The sequence below is a fragment of the Natator depressus genome, chromosome 9 (assembly GCF_965152275.1).
Source record: "Natator depressus isolate rNatDep1 chromosome 9, rNatDep2.hap1, whole genome shotgun sequence".
In the NCBI taxonomy this organism is placed as follows: Eukaryota; Metazoa; Chordata; order Testudines; family Cheloniidae; genus Natator; species Natator depressus.
In genome coordinates, this window is record NC_134242.1 from 74,029,879 (window position 1) to 74,041,377 (window position 11,499).

The 11,499-nt window shown below is 41.2% G+C and overlaps 1 long non-coding RNA gene across 7 annotated transcripts in view; it reads left to right on the plus strand.

Annotated features, from left to right (window-relative positions):
- Positions 1-9,473, plus strand: part of LOC141994248 (uncharacterized) — a 152,454-nt gene extending 142,981 nt beyond the window's left edge. For all 7 annotated transcript variants that reach the window (XR_012641056.1, XR_012641055.1, XR_012641057.1 and 4 more), the window contains one exon: positions 6,793-9,473. This is a non-coding gene — a long non-coding RNA (uncharacterized LOC141994248). The remainder of the gene's footprint in view (positions 1-6,792) is intronic.
- The last annotated feature ends 2,026 nt before the right edge of the window (positions 9,474-11,499 follow it).

An 11,499-nucleotide genomic window follows, 5' to 3' on the forward strand; every position in this document is an offset into this window, starting at 1 on the left:
CACCATAAGATGGTTCAATAGGACTGACAGCAAGACCAAAGAGAATGACCTGGTCAAGTCACTCCAAATTTAGTCCCTGCGCCCATGTCTGCCCAGGCGCTCCTGGTTGACCTCACAGAGGTGACCAGGAGCACCTCGGACATGACGATGATGGCTACCTGTCCTACTGTACCGTCTGCTGCCACAAGGCAATGGGTTGCTGCTGCTGTGTAGCAATGCCGTACCGCGTCTGCCAGCACCCAGGAGACATACGGTGACGGTTACCTGAGCGGGCTGCATGCTTGCCGTGGTATGGCGTCTGCACAGGTAACTGAAGAAAAAAGGCGCAAAACGATTGTCTGCTGCTGCTTTCACGGAGGGAGGGAGGGAACAGGGGCCTGACGATATGTACCCAGAACCACCCGCGACAATGTTTTAGCCCCATCAGGCATTGGGATCTCAACCCAGAATTCCAATGGGCAGCGGAGACTGCGGGAACTGTGGGATAGCCACCCACAGTGCAACACTCCGGAAGTCGACGCTTGCCTCGGTACTGTGGAAGCACTCCGCCGAGTTAATGCACTTAATGCACTTAGAGCATTTTCTGTGGGGACACACACACTCAAATATATAAAAATGATTTCTAAAAAAACGACTTCTATAAATTCGACCTAATTTCGTAGTGTAGACATACCCTCAGAGGTGGGGGTGTGAGTGTGTGAAATCAGACAGCTCTTCTGAGCAGGGACCAAGAATTTGCTGTTGATCCTGATCCACAGCCTGCTCTGGCACTGCTTTAATTAAAAGAGTCACTCCATGCTCATGACTGGGGGCCTGCTGCTGGCTCCCATCAGTCCCCATGCTGGATTCAGGGGCTAGTAGGGCACCATCCCAGCTCATTAGGTCATCATGAAGCACAGTTCGCTCTGTGCTGGGCACAGTGCCCAGGATCCGGTCAAAGTCATCATAAAATGGGTATGTCATTGGCAAGTTGCCCAAGGTGCAGTTCTTGTCCCTGGTCTTCTGGTACTCGCTTTTCAGCCTCTTTCCCTGCATTTTGATCACCTGTCAGGAAATCTGCAGAGCTGTCAGCTTTTTAGCTATCTGCTGGTATGCAAGGTCATTCCTGGTGCTTTAGCTGAAGTCTACAGTTTTACTGGCCCTGCACCAGAGATTCACCAAAATCTGGCTTTGCTTCTGTGACCAGGAAGCAGCTCTCTTTGAAAAAAGCTTGATCGGTTTGCTCTCCATTGCAAACCGTGGAGGCTCTTTGATAGTGCGCTTGCAGATTAGTGATCAGAAGATAATGGGGTAAAACTGACCTGAGCTGCTGCTGTTCGCAAAGGTGGGATGGTTTCCCTTTTCAATAGACTGGATTGCAGAGTGTTGGGAGAGTGAGCACTAAGGAAGTTATGGGATACTTCTTACTGACTCCCGGAATCCAAATCAAGCAGCTGCATCTACACTGCAAAGCAATGGATCTCAGACCCTGTGTCATGGCTTAACTCGACCTCAGACCCTCCAGCCCTGTAGGGTCCTGGGACCCTGGGTCTGAGCCATGGGTTAGCGCAATTTCACTATAGGTGCAAAGGGGGTTAGGTTGGAGCCCAGGCTCAGGTAGGGGCTTATGCTGAAGTGTAGGCATACCCTGAGAGACAAAAAACAAAACCAAACAAACAAAAACCTGAAAAGTTTTTTGTTTTTGTTTAATCAGCAAGCCGGGGGGGGGGGAGGGGGAAATCAACTAAAATTAACATTGTTCAGCTTTTGCTTCAGTTGCAAAGACATTTGTCATTTTGAAAAAACTATCTAATTGCAAATGTTCATTCCAGCTCCAATCCGAGTCAATGTTAATGTTGTAGTTTGAACGGAATAACTTGTTTCCTCCAGTGTCTCACAAGAAGTGCACAAAGAGAATGGTGTCTTTTATTCACTTGATAAGCTCTTATTTATGATGTATAATTTATTTATGATTCAATAAGGACAAATGCAAAGTATTCCACTTAGGAAGGAACAATCAGTTGCACACATACAAAATGGGAAATGACTGCCTAGGAAGGAGTACTGCGGAAAGGGATCTGGGGGTCATAGTGGACCACAAGCTAAATATGAGTCAACAGAGTAACACTGCTGCAAAAAAAGTGAACAGCATTCTGGGATGGATTAGCAGGAGTATTGTAAGCAAGACACAAGAAGTAATTCTTCCGCTCTACTCTGCGCCGATTAGGCCTCCACTGGAGTATTGTGTCCAGTTCTGGGTGCCACATTTCCGGAAAGATATGGACAAATTGGAGAAGGTCCAGACACAAGCAACAAAAATGATTAAAGGTCTAGAAAACATGACCTATGAGGGAAGATTGAAAAAATTGGGTTTGTTTAGTCTGGAAAAGAGAAGACTGAGAGGGGACATAACACTTTTCAAGTACATAAAAGGTTGCTACAAAGAGGAGGAGAAAAATTGTTCTTAACCTCTGAGGATAGGACAAGAAGCAATGGGCTTAAATTGCAGTAAGGGAACTTTAGGATGAACATTAGGAAAAACTTCCTATCTGTCCGGGTGGTTACGCACTGGAATAAATTGCCTAGGGTGGTTGTAGAATCTCCATCTTTGGAGATTTTTAAGAGCTGATTAGATAAACACCACTCAGGGATGGTCTAGATAATACTTAGTCCTGCCATGAGTGCAAGGGACTGGACTAGATGATCTCTCAAGGTCCCTTCCAGTCCTATGATTCTATAATATTGTGTGCATTAAAGCTTTTTAGCACAATACATACTTTCCCTTTCACTTCTTTCATAATTGTTCACTGGGAAGACTTTATATTTTAAAAAAATATATAGGATCTTTGCCAAACTGCAGGCTAAAAGTGTGACATGATATACTTACACTTTCTCCACTGGAGGAATTAGCACTCTCACTGGTGGCTATTCACTGTGTATCTTCTGGTCATTAGTTCAACAGCCAGCTTAGCCAAAGTATGCTGCAATCTGAAATCAGTAACTTGACACTGTTAAAATATTTCCAGTTTCGGCTGCACTCTTGTACGATTTCAATCCAGACCACCTTGTGTCATTTAATTCAACAGGATTTCCAATCCAGACCACCATGTGTCATTTTAATTAGAAGATAAGAACAGGCAATTCAAAGCACAGGCTGAGAGAAAATTGGAGAGGCACTCTATATATCCTTGTGTATAAGTTCCTCTAAACAATAGCACGAATGCTATAATTGGAAAAAAAGATTAAATAGTAAATGAAAACAAGCTCTAAGGGTAAGTTTTATGAAAAGACTGAGCAGATCATAGTGGGTAAAGTTATTTTCATTTCCAGTAAATCAGAATTAGTCATTATAAACTGAAGGAAATAAATATGGTTGTTTCTGCATTATTAATTTGACTAGTATTAAAAATTTCCAGATTTAAGTATGTATATAGTTGCCCCAAAGGGACTGAAAGCTTCTCTATAAGGTTGTGGACTGTGGTAGGATAACTCTATTATTATTATTTTGTTCATTATTTGTACTGAAGTGGTGCTAAGGAGACTCAGACCTGGACCAGGCCCCTCTTGTGCTAGGCGCTGTACAGAACACAAGGATGGTCCCAGCCCCAAAGAGCTTACAATCAAATGGCCCCTGAGGGGTGTTTGAGTTGGCATCTGTTCCAGCACAGTCATGTACATTTTATAAAATAAACTTCATGACCAAGATTTTCAAAGGTGACTAGTGATTTTAGGGGCCTCAGTGTTTGGATGTCCACTGTGAGACACACTAAAGGGGGCTGATTTTCAAAAGGTGCATGTACTGCAATTTTGGAAAATAAGCCCCCACATTTATGAGTCACCACCGGAAATCTTGGGGGACAGCACTTTGTCAAATATTAGGGCCACTAGGAATGTGGCACCACTCTGAATTTACCCTTCCATGGCTTTATGTATGCAACTAGCGCAAAGTGAGATGGGGGGACAATGCAATCAAGATACTAAGCAGAATTTTAGACGTCCCAGTGATTAGCAGTTAAACAAGAAAAGGCTGCTGACAGTGAAGGGAGAAAAAAGAGTGCTGATCATTTTGAATACACCTTTCTTTACAGACTCCTGCACTCCTGACTCAGGCAAAATCCCATTGGATCAATGAGAAGCATTTAATATCAAGCGCCATAGGATCAATGAGAGTGTTAGCAGAGTCGAGTGTGCAGTGTGTGGACTTGCAGTGTGGGACTATCACAACCCCCAAGAGATATAACAGCTTTACAAATGCCAGTAGAGAGATCTGGCTTCATCCAGACTTTTATAAAAAGCCCTAAAAAGGGGAGAACAAAGAGATAAAGTGGCCGCAGCTTAAAACCTTGCAGGTTGCTCAAGTGCAAGGACAACAAGTACGAGATGTGCATAGATAATTGCTTTACCAGTCTATCTAGAAGAAGTGTAAAGAGGATTTAGGAGGAGTAACAGCCTGATAGTCTGATTCAGCAGAACCAAAACCTGACTTTCCCCACAACTGTATAATGAAATTCTGGCACTCCTTTCTAAATGGCAGAGGATATGCCCAGTTTATTATCTTTCAATAAGTACTAAATAATGACACCTTTTTTGCTACTTTGTTGCTGTTTGCCAATCATGGACAAACTTCATTCTTAACGCATTCTCCTTAGATCTCGACACTGCACATGTGCAATCTAGTCATCATTAAATTAGCAAAGGCACAAGTGGTTTTTTTTCTTACCGACAACAGTTGGCTTGAGTCATCAGTGCATTCACTGGCATTACAGCAGTGAGAACTGGGATAATGGGCTGGTGAATCGGGCTCTGTGTTTGGACCACTAGGAGCAGAAGAGCGGTGGAGACTTCATGTTAATGCCTTTGATAGCCCACCTGCTCCCCCACCTGCCTATAAGAGGCAGTTCACAGGGAGGAGAAGATCAGAGAGCAGCCAGCAAAACATTAGGAAGGGGACATTGCACCCCAGGAAGCCAGCTGCTTTGAGAGAACAGGGAGGTAGCCGAGCCAATGGAGTGGGATGGCGATAGAAGGAGCATTGGGTCAGGGTGGAAAAATAAATCACATAATTTGGAACAACATATACTGAGTTTCCACAGCTACAAGTTGACCTTTTTAAGCTGTTGTTGACCATGCAGATCATGTAACCAGCCCAGCAAGTTGTGACATGTCTGATGACTAATTGTTTAGCCCCACCCTGTGGCAGTCCTCCTCCTTAATAACGAGCAATATTGAATTTGATGATTTTTTTCTTTATTTAAAATTTTGCAAGCAGAATCTCTTAGTGCTTAGAAATAGGCGTGATGCAAAGCCAACTCTCCATATTCCTGGCCCAAAGATCAGCATGAAAAAGGGTTTCACCAAGCCAATTTCCTGATGACTAGGGTAGTTAAGTGTGAAGTCAAGAGCTACACATTTCCACAACATCTGAAGCACAGAGGTCTGTGAATGTGAATCATTTTACAAAGAAACAGCTCTTAATTAGGTATGCATTTGAATATAACTTTTATTTTACATTCAAATCAGTTCAGATGATAAGAAAAGAGTCTGACTTCAACCACCCCGCCCTCCCCCAATAATATGTGACAGTTACCAAGATGCAGCAGCTCCTGCTACGAGGCACAGAGTGGAACTGCAACGTTATACATGCTGGAAACAGTGCAATCAATCTGAAAGCAACTCTAGCACTGCATTGTGTAGGGGTATGACAGGCTGGAGTCTGCATAAAGAAGCAGGAAACCCCATAAGAAAGAAGTGAAAGTAGTTCTGGTTATGTTCAGCCTCAAAGCTTTTTATGTCAGAGTACATGTGAGAAGATCCCAAGTGTCACTGGAAGGTATTTTCTATGAGGTTTGGTGCCTGATGTCGGAACATGCTTCATCTCAGGAAATGAATAGCTAGCTAGTGGAGAAGAATATGTCGTGAATTAGCCTAGGATTAGGATCCATGAGTAAAAGACTGAAACTGTGGACTAATCTAGTGTTTTAAATTGAGCAAGTGGGTTGCTGCATCAGCTTCAGGCATGTCAATTCTGTCATTTCATTTTGCTTTACTTAGCCGCTAGGTACTGCCAGGTTCCAAGTCAATTTTAGGCATGCAATAGACTCTGTTCTCTAGCCCTGCTTGTGTTAAACCTCTACGCTAAATATTGGAACACTGCCATGATTGACCGCTGAGGTTACAAGATGTTTTTTAATTGTAACCTGTTGCTTTCTTTTTTCCTTCCCCTAGCTTCTCTTCCCAGCCCAGGGAAGGACTGGCTACTTGGGAAATGGATATTCAAATGTTCTTTGACATTTCTGTGGACTTGTTTCTTGACATGATGAGCCATATTGCATGGTGCTGGATAGTCTCTCTCTCTTCCCCTTTGAGGAAGCTACATTGCTCTTTTTAAACAGCACAAACATTAATATGTTGTATTTGCTTTTCGCCTACAAAATCTAAGCTGGTCTTTTTACTGCGATAACCTAAAAACTCCATATCTGAAAGTCTTATTTTGGGTCGAAGCAATTGCAAAGATTTTCATTTTCCATGTATTATAAAGATAGCTTGGAGGAAGGAAAATCAGGGGGTGGGTATGTTGTTGCTTTTACCAGACGTCAGAATATTGGCTGATTCCAGAGCAACTTTTCTTCTTGAGAGAGGACTTGCGAACATAATCAATTAAAGAAGGAATCTGATTTTCTTGTAATTGTTTTTCTGTCCACATGAATGATGTAAGGGTATATTGGAGGAATTCACTCTTTTCTAAAATAACCGGTTTACCAGTTGATTTATGGGGTTTTTTTGTTTGTTTTGTTTTTGTTATTTTCTCTGTAGGTGAGAAAAAGGTTAATTTGCTGGAGGAAATCATGTCTGTGCGAGAGAAGGTCAGCTTGCTCCATCATCAAGTACTGCCGTCTGAAGCTGACCTGAACCCACACAACTTGGTTGAATGGAAAAATTAGACATTTTGATTTTTTTCAGCATAGTGCCTGCAGAATTTCAGTTTTCTCCAGGGGTTTTCACACCTTCACCAGAAAGGAAGGACTGTATGACCCATTTCAGTTACTCTGATGTCTCATTACCCAGTTCAGCATCAGTAGCCCAATCTCGTTCTGAATGACATAAAATTTCTGATCGCTGATTATTGCATTCTAAAACTACTAATTTAATCCTAAATTGTGCAAGACTCATGACTTCTCCAATCCTCCACTAGACCATGGGCCAAAACAACCTCTGGTATAGCACAGAATAGCTAAAGTGTTTTTTAAGTTGCTGTGGTTAGCACAATCCCTCAGAACAATTTTGCTGGCCCATGACCAGGCAACGTGCTGGATGCTCCAGGCTCACCACTCCTGCTTTTGCCACGACCACCCCACGAAGGTTGAATGCTTGAAACTCACAGTGCCATCAATGGGAATAGTAATTCTGAAGAGCACCTCTCAGGACCTGTCTCCTTGTAAATTGATGGTGTTAGAAATAGTAAATGAGTGAGTGAATAAGTACGATGGTCTGAGAAGAAATAAGATACTTCAAGTGGTACCCTACCAGCAAATACTCTAGACATCTGCGGGCTAGACTTTGATGCCATGTAAAAACATGGCATCAAATGCAAATCTTAGTGACATAATGAGCCAAATCCTGTTAGCCTTACTCAGTAACTTCAATGGGACTATCTGTATGGGATAAGGCCAGGAGGATTTGGCCCCAAAATGATTTCATGGCACACTGGTGGAATCAATTGCATGATAATAGCACTTTATCAAAAACTGATAAAGAATTGCTTCTCCAACAGAACATGTTTATGTTAAATGTAACAGAAGCTGTAGTCTATTTAATGTATCCATCTGCCTGTCTATTATGCACCCAGCACCCACGGTATCTGAACACAGCAAAATGATTTAGCACACTGGCAAATTGAAAGACTGTATTCTCCACCCTTTCCTTGTATGCTCCATGGAGTGTTCTTGACTTTTCCACCCCACATATTTATTTATTTGCCTTTCCTCTCATCTATCTATGTTCATATAGCATGATCATCACATGACTTCTGAGCATCTATTTTGTGTGTTATTCTATCTTCAGGAATGAGAATGTGGGCCGTACTTGGAATGTTACGGGGGAAAGTTATTAGAAAGAGAGGCGATAAAATATTGTAACTACATTTTTGTTTAGTTAATTACATTTTTCAACTTTGTGTTGAGGTTAAAAACTGGTGTTACCTGGGCATATTATGTACATCCTACCCATATTCATTGAATTGACTATTTTAATCATTTTTATTATTGCTACGCAGTATTAAATTATGGCATCATTGATATCACTGTTATGTTTTCAGAGTAACAGCCGTGTTAGTCTGTATTCGCAAAAAGAAAAGGAGTACTTGTGGCACCTTAGAGACTAACCAATTTATTTGAGCATAAGCTTTCGTGAGCTACAGCTCACTTCTCAGTTGAGCAGTTTGGGGTGGATTATTTCATATTATTTTGCTTTAAGATAAAGCTCCACTCCTGCAAACCCTTACTGGTATGCTTAGCCATAGACTTCAACAGGGTGAGCAGACTTTCATGACACAACTTGCATGAATAAATTACTCACATTGGTTTGCAGGATTGGTCCCCAAGAGTCTGTCTTATGAACTAAACTTCTAGGAGTTAATCTGAAATCTTGGTAAAATGTGAGATGTAACATAACATCCATATATGACAATGTCCAGTCCAGTTACGTAAATTCATGTATTAAGTGCAACTAATTCAAATAAGATGTTCAAGAGTATATTAAAGCAGTGAAAGCATAAGGGAAATTCTAATATTCAAATTACAATCTGACAGCACTTGGGCTCCAGTTCATGTAATCAAACCTATTCAGGGCAGAACTTAAGCATATGCTGGGACTTAAGTACCGACTTAAGTGCTTTCCTGAGTCAGGACCTGGATGTTTTAATGACGAGTCACAAAGCATTGCAGATGAAAAGGAGCTTCATAAATGTGCAGTTCATAAAATTTGGGGACTACTGTGTATTCTCATTGCTCTGAGCAATGAATACACACAATTCCCATTAAGATCAATGGAATAATTGTATATTGATACATCTGGGTGTAGGTTAGAAGGGATACCTGCCATTGTATTTCAGCATTATCTTAAGTTTTGGAAGTGGCGAACTATTTTTGCTGCATTGTAGCCTGGGAACTGGAAATGCTGCTCACCACCCTCAGGCATGGAAAGGGCCTCCTATGGCATGCTTACTTTTAAACCTAAGTAGGGAGCAGGGTTGAAGGACTGGCTCCAACCTTGGCCTGCCCGTAAGCCTGAGACCCTACTCTATGCAGTAACTCCGGATTTCTGTTGTCACACTGGGGCAATGCTTTGCAATACAGAGGGTTCATCAAAATCATAGTTTTGATGAGAATATTTTTGTTGTTTGACTTTTTTCTTATTCTAGGTCTGATTTACTGGATCTGACTCCTTTATATGGTCTGCTGATTGATGCCAATAAAATGCTTCACCAAACCCTTGCTTTGTTGCTGCCTTTTACATTTTTTCAATAGCTGGCTTTGAAATAAAAGCTTTATTTGTAAACGTGAAACCTCCAGAAAAACAGTGGCATTATCTAGAGGGACTTAAGGGATTTTCTCAGGCTTGTTGACTAGCATGATATAATGACTCTAATATCGATCCCACTTATACCAGTGCAAGTAAAGTGTAACTCCATTAAAATCCGTGGAGTTACACAATGACAATGAGATCACCACTAGACTCAATGTATTCATTTGTACCTTTTCCACATGGTACTGGACATTTGTGTTTTAATTAATTTCATTGCTTTCAAAATAGTAAATAGTCACCAAAATGTTCCAATATAGTAGCAGAAAATGTTCTCTGATATATGTTATGTATCATACCCCCATCATCATTTAATAATATCCTTCAATTATTATAAGCTTTTCTTACAAGGCTTGGAGTAAGACTATTATTAAGATAGGTTTGAAGACAAAACAATTCTTATGGAGATTCCAAGTTAACAACTGCATTTCCTTTAAAAAGCTGGGGAGTAGGAGAGGAGGAAAATATAATGCAATAATAGACATGTTGTGATTCTAAGGGAGATGACTAGAAAACTTTATTAGATGGACAAAATGCTGCCTAGAGACACAAAACCCCCCAAGTAATATAATTTATATATGCAGAATGCATTAGAAAACAATTCCTAAAAGGTGAAGGTTACCTGGCAGTTAGGAACTTTACTTCCTAATACGTAGACCCACTGTGGGCATCTGCCTCTTCCAAGACAAGATAACAGCAATGACTTGTGGGGATAGTTGTGACACTACTGAGGAAGGGTAATTAATTTCCTGAATAAGGTATCTGGTTTATACTTCCACTAGAGAAGCTTTCAGAACCCGATCCTGTGACCCTTACTCATTTGTTGTTATTCAAATGAATATTCAGAAATGCTTCTAGCAGTATTAATCCAGCAGTAATTATCAATATCTGAGAAACATTAGGTTTTTCACAAACATTGTACAGAATAAAGCAATATAAACAATTTATAAGTTCAGTTATCCTTCAGTTCAGCTATGGCAAAACTCATGCTGGATTCCAACACTCCTGCCTTCTGCTTCATTTTTTCTTTAAAGGGCTCTACTTCACTGAAAACACATGTGAGTCTGCCAAATATTACAGTAAGCCATGAATGTCAAATTCCAGGTCTGTGGGCTGGACATGGCCTGCTTGCCTGGTGTATTCATCCAGCTCTTGTCTCAAGATCAGTTTGGGGGTCTGTGAAATGTAAACTTTCCAAAAATAAAAATAAATAAATAAAAAAGCTAAGTCCTTCTGGTTGTGAAGAGCACCTTCTAAATCTGAACTGCTCTTCAGCCAGCCAGCCTCCCTAAAGACAGCTCTCATAGGTGTAGATAGCTTCCCTTCATCTCCGCAGGCTAATAATTCTATCTTAAATGATGACACTTTACATATCAACATTGTCAAATATTAGAGTGCTGACAATCCAGATCATGTGCCTCTCCAGTGTGATTGGATGGAGGGGTGAGTATAGTGCATGGGGCTAGCATGGCAGGCAATACTGGGTGGCAGGCTATCATGGACTGAGTGTAGACAAGGGCTGTGTTATCACAGCCCTCTGGAGACCCCACTACACTCAACAGTTACACTGATGTGGTGGTTCTGCCTCATAGCACCAGAGGCCACAGTCAGGAGACTGAGCAGCTGCAGCTCTGGCTGCTATCAGTAGAGCAATGTTATAGTAATATTGCTATATGTTATAATAAGTGGGATTGGGCTTGTTTTTTTAAAAGTCACTTTACTGTTTTGAGAGTAACGGGTTGCAGCTTATCGGACTTGTTTTATTTAGAGGTTGCTTATTTGGGCTTTTTTGGTGATAGATGACTTCAACACAAAGTTATAGTTTAATGATAGTTGTGGGGGTGGTTTCGGTGATTGACTGGTATCAGTGTGTATGCACAGCATTAGCATTTTAGAATCCTCCTTTCCCCGCTCCTGTTCAATGAAGAAAACACACCCAAA